Here is a 20,864-nt window from a genome sequence, read left to right as displayed (position 1 = left end):
TTTTAAGTAATTTCTATACCCAACGTGAGGCTCGAACCTACAACCCTGAGATCAAGAGTTGTGTGCCCTTCCAACTGAGCCAGCCAGGCGGCCCTTAAGGAGTTCAGAACCTAGTGGTATTCAGTTCTAAGATTGCCAAGGGGATGCGTGTATCAGTGATTTACCAGGACAAATACTGGAAGAAAGCTTACATTTAAGTACATTTTGGTCACTGATCTTTCCTGTCCTTAATACTGGGAAAAAGCTTCCATTGTTTAATATTAGTGGAGCATTTCTGTTCTTGACGGGACTTTACGAATCAAGGAAAAGCATTCCTCCTAGGAGCTAAATGAAAAAGTAAGTTTAATGTCTTTAATGTCTCTCTCATCTTTAAAATCATGCTCTGTAGTGTTTGTAGTGCGATGATTTCCCATGTGTATTTAGATCTGGGCTCAGCAAACTATGGCCATTTGCCTGTTTTTGTAAATAAAGTTTTATTGTAACGCAGTCATATTCATTCTTTATACATTTTTTCATGGCTGCTTTTGTGCTCCTTCAGCAAAGTTGAGTAGCAAAGTTGAGTAGTTGCGATCAAGACCGTATGACCTAAAAAGGCTTACCGTGTGGGGGCGCCTGGGTGGCTCGCTCATTCGGTTAAACATCCGAGTCTTGGTTTTGGCTCAGGTCACGATGTCACAGTTTGTGAGTTTGAGCCTCACATGGGGCTCTGCACTGGCAGCTCAGAGCCTGCTTATGACCCTCTCTCTCTTTCTCTCTCTGCCCCTCTCCTGCTCGCGCACGCTCTCTCTCTCTCAAAATAAATAAACTTAAAAAAGATAAATAATTACAATAAAATAATTACCATCTGGCCCCTTACAGGAAACTACCTGCCAACTCCTGTTCTACGTATTCTGCTTAAACTGGTAGTTCTAAGATTGGCAATTTTAGACCTGATCTACTGTTGCTCATTCTGTCACATACTGGCTCGATTAGAGGCAACATTCCCTACCTCCTTCTAGCGCTCCTCTTTTCTGAGGATAGTTGTTACTGTCACTTATCTTTGTGATTTTAATTGATAGACCATACCTTCATTTCTTTTTCCTTACACTGTAAACAGCATGTCCTGACACTATCAATTTCCACTTGGTGAAATGAAAATATATTTCAGGCACCTTTCTAGCTCCTTACCCTTCTCCTTAACCCCCTTCTTTCCCATATATATATATATATTTTTTTTTTTTTTTTAAAACATATTTTGTCCTTAATAATGCAAAGTTTGAAAACTTTTCCAGTTGTTCTGTAATCATTACTGAGTCTTTTGGGCCCTATCTGTAGGTTGATTCTACAAGCTCCCTGATAAGTTTTAATTTTTATCATGACTATATGGTATTCGTTGTATCACTAATTATTGCTGGTTATGTTGCCACTACTTTGAAGTTGTTTTTTTTTATTTTTATTTTCTAGCAGTCTCTGTGTTTTCATTTCCCCCCTTGCATGTCCTGTCTTAAATACTTTGTCCATCTCAATGGTAGAGTCAAATCTCTGGAACCACCTTCCTTCCCAACCTTGTCCCCACTGAATTCCTCATCCTGCCGTGATCTGGAATGATGATTTTCTGAGCTACCAACCAAACTGTCATCTTACGACTTTGCTTCCTTCTTTCCTGTGTTGGAGCCCTGACTTTCTTGACCTCTCTCTCTCTTGATTTTATTAGAGCCCATCCTCTGGCCATTTTCTTAGAGAAGATGTGTGAGCGGGCAGTAACCTCTGTAAATCTTTGCATGTCGTGGACATGTCTTTACTCTGCCCTCTCACTTGACATAGAAATCTCGGTGGAAAATTATTTTCCCACGGATGTTTTAATTCAAGCTACATTGCCTTCCAGCCTTCAGTCCTTGTAGTCCGATAATGATCTGATTCTCACTCCTGTATCCTCAATGTATCTTTTCTCTGTATAGCTTTAAAGATAATTTCTTCATCTTTCGTGTATTAAAATTTCATAGTGATGCATCCAGGTGTGAAGGTGCTTTTATTGTGAGGCTAAAGGCTTTCCAGCTAAGTTCTCAGTTCATTCAGCTCAGAGACGATTTGGAATCATTTGATAATTCCTTTCTCCCTATTGTTTTTTCACTTCTTGGTTTTAGAAATCCTTACCAATTTTGTGTTGGCTCTTCTGAATTGATCATTTGTAATTTTTTTGTTATTGTTGTTGCCTTTATGTTTCCAACACCTTGTCTTGTTATTCCGATGTCTGAAAGAATTTTTAAAATGTTATCCTTCAAGCTTTCTATTGAATTGCCTATGAAAGTATATAAAGTTTTTCATTTTTGAGAGAGAGTGAGAGAGAGAGAACAAGCGGGGGAGGGACAGAGAGAGAGGGAGACACGGAATCTGAAGCGGACTCCAGGCTCTGGGCTGTCAGCACAGAGCCCGACACAGGGCTTGAACTCACGAACCGCAAGATCATGACCTGACCTGACGTCCGATGCTCAACTGACTGAGCCACCCAGGCGCCCCCTGAAAGAATATATTTAATTTGCAAGAGCACTGCCTTATTCTCCTGCTTCTCCCCCTATTTTTGTTTTCAATAAAGTGCTGCAGTGCACATCCTTAGGTACACAGCACTACCCAGTTATCTGACAGGACACAGGCCTCGAAAGAAAATTGTTGAGACCCATAATATACGGCATGTAAATTTTGGAAGCTTAGGATGGCCCTCCCAGAACAGGTTGCAACACCTTACATCTTTATATCAAGGGGAAAAAAGTGATATAGCAGTATTTTACTTTGCGTTTATCAGTGAGACTGTCTTTCAGAACGTTCTCGGCCATTTCTATGATTTTCATCTATATCCCTGATCATATACCTCACCATTTTTTATTGGATTAGCTCTGGTTTCTGCAGACTCTTTATCTGTTATGTACATTTTACATTTGTCTGTTCTGTATGATTTGCACACGTCTTCTGACAGCATTTTGTCTTGCAACTTTGCTTATGGTATTGCCCTTTTAAATTACCGTGTAGTTGAACCTGTTTGTCTTTTCCTGTGTCGCTCTTGGATTTCACATTATACTTGGAAATTCCTGTTCTGCCGCAAGGCTCTAAATGTATTCTTTAGTATGTTTCAAAAAAAAAAAAGACAGAATTCAACTGAGTAAATTTGAAGATCTAATTGGCTTTATTCAATGACTCATGACTCGGGCAGCACTCCATCCAGCAAAGAGAAAGAAGCTCCAAAGAACTGCACAAAATAAAAGGCTTTTACGGACAGAAGGGGTAGGAAAAAGAAATTTCTAGCAAAGATTGTTGCAGACAAAGCCTCCTTCCTAAGGGGGATGGGAGATGGGCAGGGTCTATCAGGTCGATTGCCTCAGTAGTGCTGACCATGCAATTCCAAATAGAGTGGAGAGGTTACATTCCTGGGGGAGGATGAAACTGTGGTTAGGTTACGTATTCAGCCGTGGTTTGCTGACCTGGGACTTCGTACAAGTGACTCCATTTTGAACTTTTTTAAAGAAGTATTTTCAGGGCGCCTGGGCGGCTTGGTCGGTTAAGCGTCCGACTTCGGCTCAGGTCATGATCTCACGGTCCGTGAGTTCGAGCCCCACGTCGGGCTCTGTGCTGACTGCTCGGAGCCTGGAGCCTGTTTCAGATTCTGTGTCTCCCTCTCTCTCTGCCCCTCCCCCACTCACTCGCGTGCTCTCTCTCTCAACAATAAATAAATAAATAATAATAATAATAAACGTGACTGCTCTGTTCCTCAATGCCCTCAAGTATAGACGATACAAATATTACCCACCTAGTGGCTTCGTGGCGAGAATAAATGCAGTGCATATATATAATTGCAAACAGTGTTTGGCAAGCTCAGTGCATGTTAGCAGCATCTCTTCCTTTTATCGTAAGAGTTCTTTTCCTCGGGGCCCAGCACAGTGCCCGATTAACAGACTGAGGTAAAGATTAGGTAAATGAGGGGCACCCGGGTGGCCCAGCCGGTTAAGTGTCCGACTCTTACTTTCGGCTCAGGTCGTGGTCTCCCGGCTGGTGAGTTCAAGCCCCACATCTGGCTCTGCACTGACGGTGCAGAGCCTGCTTGGGATTCTCTCTGCCCCCCCTCACACTCACACTCTGAATGAATGAATGAATGAATGAATGAATGAATGAATGATTAGATAAATGAGTACAAATTATTGAAGAGAATTGAAACTACCTGTGAAGAAGAGGACAGCATGTTATTTCTTTTTTTAAGTTTATTTATTTATTTTGAGAGAGCAAGAGTGTGAGCAGAGGACGGAGAGAGAGAGAGAGAGAGAGAGAGAGAGAGAAAATCCCAAGCAGGCCCCGCACTGTCAGGACAGAGCCCAGAGCCCAGCCCGGGGCTCAATCCCACGAACCGTGAGGTCATGACCTGAGCCGAAATCTAGAGTCAGATCTTTAACCCACTGAGCCCCCCAGGCGCCCCTTGAAAGCCCATTTTTAAAGGTGAAGAAGGATTGAGGCAGAATCTCCCAGTTGTATCTTGGCTTTTTGACTTGTTTATCCCCATGGTTTGTGTGGCCCAGAAAACAAATGTCACACTAATAAAAGCTGAAAACACTTTTTAGCCCTTCAATTGAGTTAAATGAACACTGCTGTGACAACGTTAATTAGGCATACATAAAATTGCTAAATATATGTCATGGAAAATGCCTATGTTTCATATTTTGTTAAACATCAATTATGATCACAAGAAATCTGCATCTAGTAAAATGGATACTGCTGACACATGTTAATTATTTTCAAAAATAATTGAGCTTTTAGAAAGTTTCAGTATAGATTGAAGCATGCGTGTCCTCTGAAGGCTTGAGCTATTTTGAGTTTATCCAAATGAATCCTAACTATATGAAACAAGGTAAAATTTTGCCTCAAGTTCTCTTTGTAAGACGAAAGGCGACGCCACGTGCACCGGCCAAGGTCTATAAGATGAACTTGGTTTAGACTCCAGGTGTTCAGGTAGGAATGTTGTCAAGTCTCAGCAGATCTGGTCTGCGAGGGAGCAGCGCAGTCAGATAAAACAAAACAATGAAAAGCTGTTTCCTTTGTCCAGGAGTGGATGGCGCACACCAGTTCCCAACCGGGCCGCGTACAATGGGCTTTCGAGAGGCATGTCTCTAATCTATATGCTTTTCACTCCTTGAGAATGTTCCGGACTCGTGCTAATATAATGGCAAATGTTCGTGCTAGCCACGAGATTGTTTTTCATCGCAAATTGCTTTTGCCTCCCACAAATGCTTCTCCATCTGGGAACTCGGATTCTCAAGACAGTCACCGGGAAAAAGATGTAAAGAGGCTGGTAACTACAGCAAGCAAACTGGAAAATATATGGAGGTTGGCTGTCTGTTTTATCCCTGAAGCTTCTTCCTAGGATGTGTCCCACTGACCCAATGGTTTTCACGGTGTGGTCCTGAATCCTGCACCAGAATCACCCGGAAGGCCCTTTTTTAAAAGCACGGATGCCTGGGTAATGCTAGATTAACTAATGGGGAAGAATTTGAAGTATGATTTAGCTTATCATCTAAATCGGGTCTGAAAAACGAAATAGGTTTAAGCAAATAGCATTCAAGGAGAGACGGAAAATATCAGAGTATTGCCGTACTTTCTTGAATGGTTCTGTTTAATATTTTGTTTTGAAATGGAGACCCGTGGTGGGAAATTCACTGTCTTGGAATATACTGGCCATTCTTCTCCCAGTGCCTATTCTCTTCATACTGAAATCGAAGGCCTTCCCCGCTTGAATGGGGTCTGAACAACGACATCCTCTGGTTTCTTCCCAGTCTACTTTCCTCTTGCTCACCAGCACCTCGAGTCTAGCTTGACTGCACCCTTCAAACCTTAGGACCACATACCAAGTGTCATGGGAGGGACACGGACGTACGCTGAAGATCCCCACTTCTGGGTCCTATCCAACAGCTCAAGTCAGGGTTGAGAATGGAAAGTTGGGCTGACGGCTAAGTCAGTTTCTAAACAATGCATTCTCCAGGAGTAGATTTCCATAGTGGTATTGAAGTGTTCTATAGCCTCCTCTCAATTCGATTCACGTGAACTTACACTCCCCCAAGTGTCCCGCTGTCCATACAGATGATGGCCAAACATATGATTCGGAGCATTTATTGTGGGGCTACCTTCCTCTTTTATTTGTCTTTTAAATTTTTAATCACCACTAAATCTTAATCTAAGGTTCCTTGGGAGTAATGCATACCTGGAGTTGATGGTGTGAGGTGATTGTTATTGCCCCTGACACATTAGAGTGTCATTAACATAAAAGTCATCCCTTAAACACATTGAACCGGACTCAATTAATGTAATTGATTACCAGCCTAGCTGTAGGGATCTTGCAGCTTTAGGGCAACCGACAAACATTTTGCCCTTTTAGATCCTACAATTAGATTCACACGGCACAGTCAATAAGCATTTTGCAGGCGCTAAATTCATCATCTTTAACGATGACAAAAATCTGGGTAGATGAACTGGCTGTTGATAAAAGACTAATTGTTGAAGTGGTTTTCAATAGTGGTATTGACAAATAGAACTGAGTCCTTGGAAGATAAATCTGATCATGAATTAATGGAACCTATTTTGGCATCTCATTTGCTAAAGCTGAAGGTATGACTGGAAAACGTTACCGGTCTGGATTCTGTTTAAACTCTGTAATCCTTTGAACTGTAACCCTCAAAATGAACAACAGTGTGATTCATAAATAAAATTAATAGTATACGCATTTAAGTTAATACTTAAAACTATGTTGGCCTTCTTTTCTTTTTTTTTTTTTAATTTTTTTTTTCAGTGTTTATTTATTTTTGAGACAGAGAGAGACAGAGTATGAACAGGGGAGGGTCAGAGAGAGGGAGACACAGAATCTGAAACAGGCTCCAGGCTCTGAGCTGTCAGCACAGAGCCCGACGTGGGGCTTGAACTCACGGACCGCGAGATCATGACCTGGGCCGAAGTCGGCCGCTTAACCGACTGAGCCACCCAGGTGCCCCTGTTGGCCTTGTTTTCTAAGGCACTCTACTTTTGGGGCACCTAGGTGGCTCAATCAGTTAAGTGTCCAACTCTTGGTTTGGGCTCAGGTCATGATCTCACGCTCCGTAAGATCGAGCCCCATGTCGGGCTCTGAGCTGATGGCAGGGAGCCTGCTTGGGATTCTCTCTCCTCTCTTTCTCTAGCCCTCCCGACCCCCTGCTCGCTTGCCCATGCTCACTTGCTCTCTCTCTCTCTCTCTCTCTCTCAAAATAAATAAATAAACATTTTTAAAAACTTTTTTATTCTACTTTCATCTCCTGGAATGTGGAGAGAATTTCAGGATTTTTACTTTTCCTACCCAGTGCATACCAGATCCTAAGCAAGTGATAGATTTTAGAGCCTGTGATCTTTCCAGGAAGGATGTACCCATCCTTACATAAAGGGTGTGTGTCTGATACCAGACAGCATTCTAACATGGCTTGTAGTTTTCTTTTTTCTTTTTTCTTTTGTTTAATTTTTTTAACGTTTATTTATTTTTGAGACAGAGAGACAGAGCATGAACAGGGGAGGGGCAGAGAGAGAGGGAGACACAGAATCTGAAACAGGCTCCAGGCTCTGAGCGGTCAGCACAGAGCCCGACACGGGGCTCGAACTCACGGACCATGAGATCATGACCTGAGCCAAAGTCGGACGCTTAACCGACCAAGCCACCCAGGCGCCCCATGGCTTGTAGTTTTCTTGATACTTCTCACTCTCTTAAACATTCTCCCCCATTACCCAACAAGTAACACTTACACTTGTCCCAAACACCGGTTTCTTTAATGCCTCTATGGCTTTGCTTCCTGTTCCCTTGGATTGGAATGTAATTCCCTTCCTCGTCCATCCGGTAGTTTCCACTTCACATCTCTAGACTCATCCCCTGGGCATCTACTCTGTGAGGTCTTTCCCAGTCCCCACTGACTGCCCTTAGGTTAGATCAAGTATCCCCATGGAATGTACCCCCAAAGTATGGGGTGTATCTTTCAGGGGCACCTGCCTCTAGTCGTCTGTTATACTCAGATGTTTGTATCCGTCACTCCTCCTATGGGATTGGAATTTCTTTGAGGGCACAGAACCAAGGAGAACTTCACAGCACATTGAACTAAAACTTGTTTGAATAAAGGAACAAATGCATGAGTAGACCAATGGCTCGGAGACTATTCTCTCAAGGCCTTTATGCATCTCTCTTCCCTCTGCCTGAGATAGTTGACCCAGGGATCACTTCCCAACTCGTTCCCTCACTTCGTGCAGGTCTCAGAGGTAAACTCCTTAGAGAGGCCTCCCCTCCTGTCTTGCTAAAACAATCCACCCCCTTTCATTCTCTATCCTGCTGTATTTTTGTTCGTAAAAGCTATCAGCCACCAACAATATGAGATATAGTGTATGTTTATTGGATTTTTATTGCCTCTGTCCTTCCACTGGAAGAAGGTTTGTCAAACCTTTTTCTGTAAAGGACCAGATAGTAAAGATTTTAGGCTTTGTGGGCCAGAAAGCCTCCATCACCACTACCAAACTCTGCCTTGGTAACACGAAAGCAGCTGCAATGCATAAATAAAAGGGCATGGTTGTGTTCCAATAAAACTTTATTTACTGAAACAGGCAGAGGCTAGATTTGGCCCATGGGCTATAATTTCCTGACACCTGTGCTAGAATACATACATGTCGGTCTGAATCACAGTCACATCCCAGGTCCCAGACACGTAGAAATGTTCCATTAAATCGTTGTTGAATTAGTAGCGGTTCAAATTTGATCCATCATAAATAAGCAAAGGGACTGCTTTTGACCAAATTTGAGAAGTCACTTCCTGCCAGCCTGAGAGAAGATGGGAGACAGAATCTTCCGGTGAGCATATCAACTCTTCTACAGCATGAAAATGGCGACCCTGTGGGTAACGTTGACCAGAAACAAATGTTTACTGAGAACACTTTCACAGAGACAACCAGAGAAAATGCCTCAGTTAAGAAAAAAGGAGATCGCTTTTCCTTTAAAGTAGGCAAATGGAAATTAGTTCTACAGTGGTCAGTACATGAAGCTGAAGTCTTCTATGTGGAAAATGTGTTTCATCCAGAAAGAAATATGTTTATTTAATAGGCACTTGTTTGGGATTTATTTGTTTTTTGAGAACCGTTGGTATAAATATAGGTATGGTTGATATAGTATAAATAAATATTACTTGAATAATTGATCTCACTACTGCTCTCAATGCAGAAATGTTTATTGTTCTTGGCTAAGAATCAAAGCTGAAGTTGTAATTACATTTTTCAGTGGGAGTCAGGATGAGGACACTCCCCATCAGCGCTATTCCCAAGGCAGCGTTTGTTTTGGGAACTTAGAAGCTTTCTAAATTGGAGAGAGGGATGGTGTGTGGTTGAGTCCTGGCAGGGAATGGATAGATGTAGGCACAGATAAAGACGTCAACAAGTCCCACTGAGGCACGCAGAGACTAGCAGCACCTGGGACCTGGGCAAGGGGCCCACGTGATGCCGCCCACAAGGGCAGAGCTCCCACTGCACAGAGCAGGTAGAGACGAAGCCAGGCCTGGATCTGGGGCCGGGGTAGAGAGGTTCAGTTCATGTGTATGGAGCTTAGAAGAGAAGAAACACAAGCAAACACACACAACTCAGAACAGGAAAGATACGTAACTTTGGGCAGTAATGGAGATCAACGTCTAAGGAAACTAAATTCTCTAGGTAGGGGCTGAGAATAATTACGTTAGTGCAGAAAAGATTAGGAGATCACAATTTCTTAATTAAAATAGAACTGTTAGCTGAAACCTTTGATTCTGTGATTTCCTTGCTGGCTTCTTTTAACTTCTATCAGAAGTTAGTCATCAAAGGAACCCTTACCACTTAATCACTTTTTCAAATCCTTTGTGTAAAGATTATAAAATCATGAAATTTATAAAGTGTGGCTAATCATCTCTCTAAAAGTGTCTTTTTAAAAAATCAATTCATGGGGTTTTTTTTAATCCCCTCATTTTATTTATTTCTTTATTTACTTTAAGTGAACTCTGTGCCTAATGTGGGGCTTGAATTCACGACCCCGAAACCAAGAGTCCTAGTCTCTACCAACTGAGCCAGCCAGATGCCGCAAAATCAATTCATGTTTTTAAATATTGTCTTAGATCACGGTTTCTAGAACACACACTCTTGTAGTTTGAATTTACAAACCCATGGGATTGTTTTCACTTTCCAAGCATAAAACTATAGAAGAAATTTTCAAATATACACAGATCACAGAAATATACAATAGCCCCTTGGGATGGGGAATGGACCCCCTATATCTTCAACCCTCTGCTTCCCCATGTACTGCCCTAAAGTAGGGATAGAATCTAGTTTGATGGAGACAAACTTACAGGCCCACAGGGCTGATTTTAACATGTTTGAGAAAGGCTTTGCCCGTTGTTATCAAGTCTTTTGTTCAAAAATGGGTTTTCCTATAGGCACAAAAAAATAAGGGTAATCGCTCATGATGAAAAAGTCTCCCGGGCCCTGCCCTGTCCTGTCATACATCATGCTCTATAAACAATAGGTGCCAAATGAAACAGAAAGATTTGGGGTGGTTGTGTTTCCAACCCCCAAAGGGTTCAACCTTCTGGAGCCCAAAGCAAGAGCACATGTCATAACCATCAATTTGCCTATCGTTTTGTCACCCAAACCTAGGGCCACCCTGTTTTATCTCGCCTGATGGGATTAGCAAGGATTAGACAAGCAGAATGGAAATGTGCTGCTTCCCGACTTCATTTGTAGGTTTTTATGTTTTTAATGTTTATTTATTTATTGTTGAGACAAAGAAACCCAAGCAGGTTCCGCGCTGTCAGCACAGAGCCACATACGGGGCTGGAACCCACGAGCCGCAAGATCTTGCCCTGTGCCGAAACCAAGAGTCAGACTCTTAGCCGTCTGAGCCACCCAGGCGCCTCCACTTGTAGGGGTCTAGAAATGCTTCAGAACAGATCAGAATGTGAGAGCTGGACTTTTTAAGGGCTATGCTGAGCTTTGTAGTAGCAATGATTTTTGTCCATCATGTTTGAGTATGTGAAACATTTTTTGGTCCCGCAGCCTAAGTCAGATTATACAGAATAGAAATCTCCAGTTTCTGCTTTTGTATTCCATTCCTATTAGTAAAAAAGCAAATTCTGAATATGTATTAATTTATTTGTAACACATATATATGTATATATATGTACATACACACACCACCCAACTGTAAATAAAATATGGAAGGCACAAAGCATATGTGCAAAAGATGTTACGTTAAGATGAGTTGACGGTGACATACATTTTAATCACTTGTAAACATTTTGCTGTCACTGCTGCATTACAGACTATTCAATATTTTAATGACAGCAAAGTGATTGAGGATCCTTATTTATTTTTGAGCGTCTTAGTTTACCACTTCATCGAATAAAAGTTTCAGGGTCTGTCTGCAAGTTCAGCTTTTTTCTTTGCTTGGTTTTAATCACTGCCATTGGAGGAAAAAAGGAACCGCAGAAACGTAACAATCTCATCTACGCAAGTGACTGTTGAAATTCAGCCAGAGGGGCGCCTGGGTGGCTCGTGATCTCATGGTTCTCTCTCCCTTGCTCTCACTGCCCCTTCCCCACTTGTGTTGTCTCTCTCTCAAAACAAACTTTAAAAAAAAGAAAGAAAGAAAGAAAGAAAGAAAGAAAGAAAGAAAGAAAGATTCACCCAGAAAGTTTCCATGTTCCTTAACGTCCCTCAACTGTTCTCACCAACCAAATGGAAGATGTTTCGTTTTATTATATTTAACAAATGAGTTCAACTCATTTAACAAATGAGTCCACTGAAATGCTTCATTTGAGGATTTTTAAACAGGTTAGAAAAATTCATTTCCCCATTTTCCAAGGCTGCTGTTTTTATAGATACATATTTGCATAATTTTCAATAAAACAAGCACATAACGGTAGACTCATTTCTAAACATCTGTTTCCCTACATTCTTACCACAACCCAAGTTTCTTTTAAAAAATTGGTTACTTCCTCATTCATTGTTATGACATCTCCTTTACTGGGAAGAGACCACTCTTTTAGTTCACTGTCACCAGGTAGCAGCCAACAACCCCTGTGTTGGACAAAAGACTTAATGGTTTTGTTTCAAAGGCAACCATATTATTGACATGCTGAAGTACTTCTGTTTCTTTGGTGCCTAGCTTGCATTCAATTTTTTTAGAGGGCAGCCATCTCTAAATTTACCCTGGAACACTTGCTTTGTCCCAAAGCTGCGACTCCCCCATTTTATCCTTTTCTATATTTGTGCCAGTGTCAGAGCATCCGAAGAGTTGTCATTTCATAATAGGGTCCGGTATTCTTGTCGGGCTAGACAAGCAGTGTTTTTCTCGTTCGAAGTGTTCTTTTATATGATCATATAAAATTGAGAATTCTCTTTGTTGCATTCGTTAAAGCAGACTGTTGAAAATATCTTTATTGGATGGCATTCAATCTGTAAATTAGGTTGATGTGAATGGAGATTTTCGTCTTTCGTCTGCCTATTAAGGAGTCCCATTGATTTCAGGCCCTCATAAAATTCTCCAACAGGATTCCTCTAAACATTTTGTGTGTTTTCAGTGTGGGCATTTGGGATTCTCTTAGCTTTTCAAGTACTGCTTAAGCTTCCAGGCCTGACTAAACATTTGTAAATCTTTCTTTTTTTTAATTTAATGTTTTTAATGTTTATTTATTTTTGAGAGAGAGAGAGAGCAGGGGAAGGACAGAGAGAGAGAGAGAGAGAGAGAGAGAGAGAGACTCCGAAGCAGACTCCAGACTCCAAGCTGGCAGCACAGAGCCCGATGCGGGGCTCGAACTTATGGACTGTGAGATCATGACCTGAGCCAAAGTCAGATGCTTAACTGACTGAGCCACCCAGGCGCCCCAACGCTTGTAAATCTTTAAATGCTCCTGATGTGTTATGGAATTGAGTGACAGCGGCCTGTGGACCTGATGAGTGAAGGTTAAGTTCTTCTGAACCCCCAATATGTATATTCATGAAAGTGAAACGCATGAGACTCAGTATGTTATGTGAGCTGGAAACACATTATGTGCACTTATTTATTTTTATGTTAAAGTTAACTTCTCTCCAATGGCAGCGTATGGTTGGGCCTTCTTGATCCCCCAAGGGCAGAGGCTTGCCCAGATTTGCTTTCAGAAACATAGGATTTAGTGTCAAAATGCATGTATCATCAGAGGGATGGGATCCCATGGACATACGAGAATGGAACTGTAGAGTGGCTGACTAGGAGGTCGTTCCAGATACAAGGGAGTTTCTGGATCTCCTGGTGTGATGTCCCTGCACAGGATGGGTTCCCTCCAAGCTCAGTCACTTCTCTTCCAGCTCCCCTCTCTCCTTCCCCTCAGAGATGCTGTTTACTCACACTGTTTTCTCACTTAGCATACAGATCTTCTCCCTAAAGTCATGTGTGAGTATCACCATATTCCATTCCTGTTGGTTGGCAATTGGAATATCATCGTGTTGAATATTCAGAAGTCCTCTGGATCTATGTAGAGCAGAAATTTAAGCAGGCCTCTGCGGTCTTCTCAGTACCTGAGACACCCTAGCCCAAGACTGAGTGGTTCCCTGAAGTTCACGGACTCTGTCATTTCTTTAGGCTCAGCCTGTAGATCTTGGTGTTTCGTTAGACATACCACCAATGTCCTCTCTCCTGAAGTTTCTACCACCTCACAGGGACCATCTGCCCTTGCCTCCTTAGCCATGCCACTCAGACTTTCAGGAAACAAAAGTCGGGAAAGAGGGTTATCTGCAGTCAGTTTTTGCTCTGGACCCTGTAAATGCATCTTCCCTAAGGGAAGGGACTGCCAATCCCCTGTCTTTCTCATCAGACCCAGTAGAGGAAAAAACTCCATGAGAACCAAGCAAAAATTACTTTCAGAATGTTATTTTACCATACATATCATCATAATATTGACTCACTGGAAACCCATGGAGGGGTCTAATCTACTCCGTGACCTCTCTTAGTTCTAATCTATCAGCTGTAATAATCCATACTTCTGCTTTCTTTTTCTTTCCTTGTTCTTGTTCTGAGGAATTCTGGTTTGCCTCATTTAGAGTCTTTAGTTTTTTTTGGAGAGACAGAGAACACAAGCAGGGGAGAGGGGCGGGGGGGGGGGGGGCCATGAATCTTAAGCAGGCTCCACACTCAGCACAGAGCCCAACACGGGGCTTGACTGCGTGTCCCTGGGATCATGACCTGAGCCGAAATCAAGAGTCCAACACTCAACCGACTGAGCCCCCCAGGCACCCCTAGAACTCTTGTTCAGAGCTTTTCTTATTAGACCCCCCCCCTCACAGGCCACAGTAGGGCTTGTGAAGTTTGACCCTTGCATTGAGAGCCACTGCTAGTCAAGTCCAATCAGGGATATGAGAAAGTCATGAAGAATAGACCATAGGGTTCCTGTGGATGTCATGTCAACTGAGATACCGAGTGGGAAAGTTTCCTTCAGAAGTGTCTCTTATGTTGTAAAATGTAATGTTCGGTCATAAATGGTGTGGAGAATAAGGTTGCTAGAACCCTCTGGGATGTGAAATTCCAGAGCTTTAAAATAATACGGAAATCACTACAGATTGTATGAGTGAGCTTTTGGTGCATAACAAACATCCTCCAAATTCAGTGCCATAGAGTCATTATTTCTTAGCTCCTGTTCAGCTGCCTGATCTAGGCCGGGGGGGCAGGGCAGCTCTGCTACACTTGGCTCCTTACTGAGTTGCCTGTTCTGGTCCGTTCCCCATGGGTCTGTTCTGCAGTCCAAGCTGAAGGGGCGGCAGCTTCCTCGCGACGGTCTTCTCATGGTGTTGACGAAGCAGCGCTAGCACATGCCCGACCACAGGGGCATTTTTTTGTTCGTCACATGTGGGCTCAGCCGTGTGATACGCTTTGGGCTGTGAGATGTGAGCAGAGTCCAGGGGCGGTGAAATATGTAGCATACAGTGGGAGGCTCTGAAAAGCATTGTGGCATATGGTGGCCGATCACATCCTGGGGAGCAAATGAAGAATAATTCAGTCTATCGCAGAGAACAGTACTGCCAAGATGCTCTCATGTAATCACGGCTGGCCATCCCCGAAAAGTAACCCCAACCACGACCTTCTCGAGTAGAGCTCAGGCACGTATGTTTATTTATACTTCTTTTCCTTCCAGTCTTCATTCCCCAGGTGCCCTCTCTGCCACCATCTCCCTACGTTTTTAAATTTTACAACAAACATAATGACTTCTAAATTTAGTTTTTCCTTCCAGAATCTGACCGCTCAGCCAATAGTCCATAAAAGGACCTCACTGGCTCTAATGAGTACATGGAAAAATGGAATCCTCTCAGAGCGTTCTATCTACTAGTCCAAGCAACTCTTTGTGACACACTGGAGGTATCAGTCTTTTATTTCTGTGGAGGAAGAAAAGCTCCCAGTGATCAAAGAAAGCCCTGTCCTTTTGTTTTTTTTTTTAATCTTTTATTTTTAATGTTTATTTTTAAGAGAGGGAGACAGAGCACGAGTGAGGGAGGGGCAGAGAGAGGGAGGGAGGCACAGAATCCGAAGCAGGCTCCAGGCTCTGAGCTGTCAGCACAGAGCCCCACGCGGGGCCTGAGCCCACGAACCGTGAGCTCATGACCTGAGCCGAAGTCGGATGTTTCACCGACTGAGCCACCCAGGCGCCCCAAGCCCTGTCCTTTTGCTGTGGACAGCAAGATCACCATCATTCCTTTTAAAATGAAGCTGTCAGAAACAGGAAGATTATTCTTTCAATCTCAATGGACACGTCTTCCTGGGTTTTCAGGTCCGTAGGTTTCTGGCCTATCTGTGTGTGTGTGTTGCAAAAGGTTGGGAGCAGGGGGTGGGGGTTTGTGTAGCTCATCAGTTGCGTTCCGCCAGCCTCAGCACCAGAATTCACTGAAGCATATTGAGCAGGAAGAAGGGATGTTGCTTTCTCGGCTCATTGCAAAGGGACTCAAGCATCTTTCTAAGAAATACTGCAAGGAGATAGCCAAGAAGTGCTTGCCTTCATACAAAGAACAAAATGATGTTTCATGGGGTAGCATTTTAGTGTGGAGCCATTCCTGTTGGAAAAAAGACAGAGGTTGATTATTTTTAGATCACTTATTTGGAAAATGCCACCTGTAGAGCAAGAAAATAATAACGCCATCGGAACGTTATCCTCAAAATGCAGACAAAACAGGACAAAAAGCTATAAACAAAGACGAAAATGCTAGAACAGGCATCAACCACAAAATACACATGCAGTGGAGTTTCAAACGTTGTTTGGGTGGGGAAACAACAATGCAGGGAGGCAGACCCATGTCACGTTGTCTATGTCATTTTGCCCACAATGTGGGTTCCTGAGTCAGCGCTGGTCTCAGCGTTCACTTAGGGTTCTAGAAACATGGAAAACTCACTGATTCAATCCTTGGAGAGCCTGGATTTTATTCTTTCTTCTTTGTCTGTATTCTGGTATAGTATTGACTCATGTGAATCAATTTATATTTGTGTTTATTGTGTCATTGCTTTTGATAAGACTTTTCACACGAAAAGTCGCTAGGGTCTGTGTGGCATTTCACCGAGAATTGGGCTGTCGGCATTTGAAACGATATTGAGTTTGTTTTCATATTTTAAGAGTGAATGAGTTCATGACATATGAAACCTATTCCTTTCTATTCACTGACCTCAAGAGATGAAAAGAGCAGCTAACGCGTCCCGCGTGCTTCCTGCGTGCCAGACCTCTTGCTACGTGCTTCCCTTCTGTTCATTCATGTAATTTTTACAACTGTCTTAAGCGATTGTTACTCTTATCATCACCACTTTTCAGAGGAAGAAACTGAGGCACACACTAAAGAAGTGATTTGTGCAGGGCACCCTTCTGGGAAGTGGAGGGGCCAGGACTCGGCTTTAGAGAGTCTGGCTCTAAAGTCTGACTTGCAAAGTACCTTATCAGTCTCACGTTTGCCCTCTACCTGGGCACTTACATTTGTGTGTCTCTGGTCAAACCATAAAGTGTTAGGTCCTTGAAGAGAAAATGTCTCCTGCGATTTGGATCCAGCAGGATACAGGAGTCGCTTTAGACAATGCGTAATATGGCCGTCCTCACTTGCAATGTCCTGTGTGTGCAGGAAGTCTTCAGAGTAGGAGTCCCAGCCCCTCTCTGTCGGAGTGGCCTCCGAATACACTAAAACCCCAACGATTTCTCTGCCACTCTGCCATTTTGATAGCAGGATATCAAAAAAAAATCCTGATATTTTGTCAGGATTGGTGCAGTGGGTCCTAAGAAGCTTTCCCCGCCCCGCCAGTGCCCCTCCCATCTGTCCTCTTTAGAGCAGCCGTCAGTCACCTCGCTTTTCCACTCGGAACCTTCCAAAGGCTGCCTGTTTCACTCAGAACAAAACACGAAGCCCTTCAAGAGCCTGTGTGATCTGTGACCTGCCGCCCCATCACTTCCTTAACCACCGCCCTCCCTGCCTCCCACCGCCTCCTCCCACTGGCCCTCGGGCTACCTGTTAGGCACACCCTCCCCAGGCACAGACCATGTCAGGACCTCAGCCCTTGGTGGCCCCTCTGCCCGAAATGCTCCTCGCCCAGATATTTTTCTGCCCCCCGATAGAATCACGAAGTGTCTCCACCCCGTGACTCTCCCCTTCCTCCCAGCATTATTTTTTTCCTCGGTGCTTCTAAAGACCCGATATGCCATGCATTTTCCTAATTTATTAGTTCATTTTCTGTCTCTGAACACTAGAGTGAATATTGTATTATTTTCATTCTGCTTTGGTTCCTATTGTATTCCTGGAACCGAGAAGCCCGTGGGCGTTCAATAAGTATTTGTTGACTGAATGAATGCATTATGGAGTTGTTTCGGAGGATTAAATGAACTAACGTATGGAAATAATTTCAAAAATTGCCTAGCATGAAATTAGTGTTTAATAAATGTCAGGTATTAATAAAATAATAATATGATAGTTCTTGAATGAATGATGAATTAAAAATTGGAGGCTATTACTTTATCATGTAGCGGAAAGAGAATAATCAAGCTCCAAACGCTTTAAATATTCTAAGTCACATTTGCGGTAGACGCCAGAGGAAGCGGTCCAGGACATCATTTGTGTTCTCTTTTCCTATTACCTCGAAGGAGAGCTAGAAACCACCCTTCCCTGAGCAGGAAATGGTGCCCAAACCTTGCTGCACTTTGGGATTGCCTAGGGATCCTTTCAAAATTGATCCTGGCTCACACGTCCCGATATTGTGATGTGATTGGTCTGGGGTGAAGCCTGAGCATTAGGACTTTTCCGTCCTTCCCTGGTGATTCTGACCGTGCAGCCGAGTTTGGGGGCCAGTGCTGGAAGCTTTTCACAGAAGTGGCAATCGTAGAGGGGAAAAGCCTTCCCCAGTCCCTTTCTAAACTTGGAATTGAAAGTTTGGCCAACTGGGGCGCCTGGGTGGCTCGGCCGGTTAAGTGTCCAACTTTGGCTCAGGTCATGATCTCCCGCTTTATGAGTTTGATCCCCACGTCGTCGTGCTCTGTGCAGATAGCTAGAAGCCTGGGGCCTGCTTCAGATTCTGTGTCTCCCTCTCTCTCTGCCCCTCTCCCACTCATACTCTGTCTGTCTGTCTCTCTCTCTCTCTCTCTCTCTCTCTCTCTCTCTCAAAGATAAATAAACATGAAAAATTTTTTAAAACTAAAACAAAAGAAAGTTTGGCCAACTAGGGCTCACTTCTCTGCTCTGCAACCCATGCGACCATGAGCAGGTCACTTTACAGTCTTCTTCATGTCGAATGTCTTCTGTGGATTATGGCGCAAACTAAGAGCTCGAGGCCAGGCCCTAAAAATGTGGGTATCCCCTCCCTTTTTTTCCCTGTGGTTCCATCTGGGGATAAAAGGAGAGGCTCATTTCCAAGGGTAGCTCAAGAACCGCATGCTCTGAGGTGATGCTGTCTTATAAAGAAGACAAGAGAACGGAACAGTGGCCACCATGCCTCGGTGGCCCCTTTCTTCACCCAGGCACACAGAGCCATGCCTCTTTCAGGCCTGTGAGGGATCCATGTCAGAGGGTCAAGTTCCCAAGAGCCCTGTCTGAGGCTGCCCCCCTGGACACTGGGGCTCACCCTGCATCAATTGTGCTGATTTCATCAGGGCTTCGAGTTCTGTCCTTTAGCCTGCCAGGCTTCGTCCTGTGACCTTGTGCCGGCCTGAGGTCTGCCCACTGCAGTAGCCATGTCTAATTTCTGGGTCCAGACAGACATCTGTGACTTCACAGAAGACAGCCCCTCCCCTTTGACCCTGTAACTCCGCCACTCTGGGCTCGGACTTTTCTAGAAAGGTAGTGGGAACGCTGGGGATAGCACACTACCCGGGGCCCTGGGATGGGTTTCCCATTCCTCTGCCTTGAAGTTCTTAAGTATGTTTAAATGAGGGTTCCCACGTTTTTATTTTGCACTGTCATTGCAAATTAGGGAGCTGGTCAAGCGCGTGACATTTAGGAGACCTGGTGTGAATTGCACCTGCCTTACATCTGAGAAGCATGTGACCTTGACCCGGTTATTCTTTCTCTTTTGGCATTTGCCATGGGGAGGTAGTGGGGTCAAACCGCCCTTCCTGTGGGGTGTTCTGAAGATGAAATAAGAGAACAGATGAGTGTTGGCCTATGCAGCACATAATATGTTTGCCCTCCATTCATGCTTCTCTTGTTCATAGCATTCCAGGCTGCTTAATCGAAGACATCTTTCCTTTCTGTTTATATTTTTTTATGCTTTATTTATTTTTGAGAGAGAGAGCACGAGCAGGGGAAGGGCCGAGAGTGAGGGGGACAGAGGATTCAAAGTGGGCTCCCTGCCGACAGCAGGGAGCCCAATGCGGGGCTCGAACTCACGAACCGGGAGATCATGACCTGAGCCAAAGTCAGACCCTCCCCCGACTGAGCCCCCCAAGGCGCCCCTTTTCCTTTCTGTTTAAAGGGGATTTTAAACTTTTATTTTCTTAGTCGGTGGCATATGTGTAAAGAACAGATCCTAGAGGGTTTCCGTTTTTTTTTTCACCTCTTGTTCATTGCACAAAAGGACCACAGAATTCGTCCTCCTCAGTCTTTTTTTTTTTTTTTTCTCCATTTGGACAATATGTTGTGCAGATGGCATATAGAATAGTGTCTTTCAAGGTATTTAAAAATGATCTTTTACAAAATTATTGAGGATGAGAAAGAGAGAAAATTGAATTAAGTCCCTGTCATTGAGGTAATAGTGCCTCACATTACTTAAAGGAGATTTCTGGTGTCCAGACTGATAACTCTTCCCTCAAGAAAGGCTGCCTTGGATAACGTCCATGAGTGAAGACTTCATTAAGAGTCCCAGGAGGTGGTTTGTGACCCGACACTCTGGCATACAAGGCGTGGGCCCTGAGGGACAATAAGCCACTATTTTGACTTCAGCTTCCGTACTCTTCTGAGGCTCTTTCTCAGCGTATCGGTTATCAATTGATAGTGTTCCACAAAGAAGTATCTTTCCCTCTACTTCTTCATTCGATTATTTCTTAAGAAATCCACTCTATGCCGGGTACTGTTCCAGGCAGCTGGGATAAATCGGTGAATGAAGCAAAGTTCCTTGCCCTCGCGGAGCCTACGCTCGAGTGTGGAGGGCAGAAACGAGACAAAGATGTGCATTCTGTAGCACGTAGGCAGGGGCTGAGTGTTGTGACACAAAACATGGAAGGGGGTACAGGGAGCAGGCTTGCTGCGTTCCAGCGTGTGGCCACAGGGTCGCCCGTGAGCAGAGACTTCGGAGCGCGGCGGTTGAGCCACACGTGTAGCTGCGGGACCAGCATTGGGGTTGGGGGAACAGCCAGTGGAAA

General features: G+C 43.8%; 1 protein-coding gene across 6 annotated transcripts in view; it reads left to right on the top strand.

Moving 5' to 3' along the window:
* The window catches only part of FRMPD4 (FERM and PDZ domain containing 4), a 683,266-nt gene that overhangs the window by 573,917 nt on the left and 88,485 nt on the right, over positions 1-20,864 (top strand). The window lies entirely within an intron of this gene.

Source organism: Panthera onca, chromosome X, assembly GCF_046562875.1.
Source record: "Panthera onca isolate mPanOnc1 chromosome X, mPanOnc1 haplotype 2, whole genome shotgun sequence".
Lineage (NCBI taxonomy): Eukaryota > Metazoa > Chordata > Mammalia > Carnivora > Felidae > Panthera > Panthera onca.
This window is presented reverse-complemented; position numbering and strand designations above follow the sequence as displayed.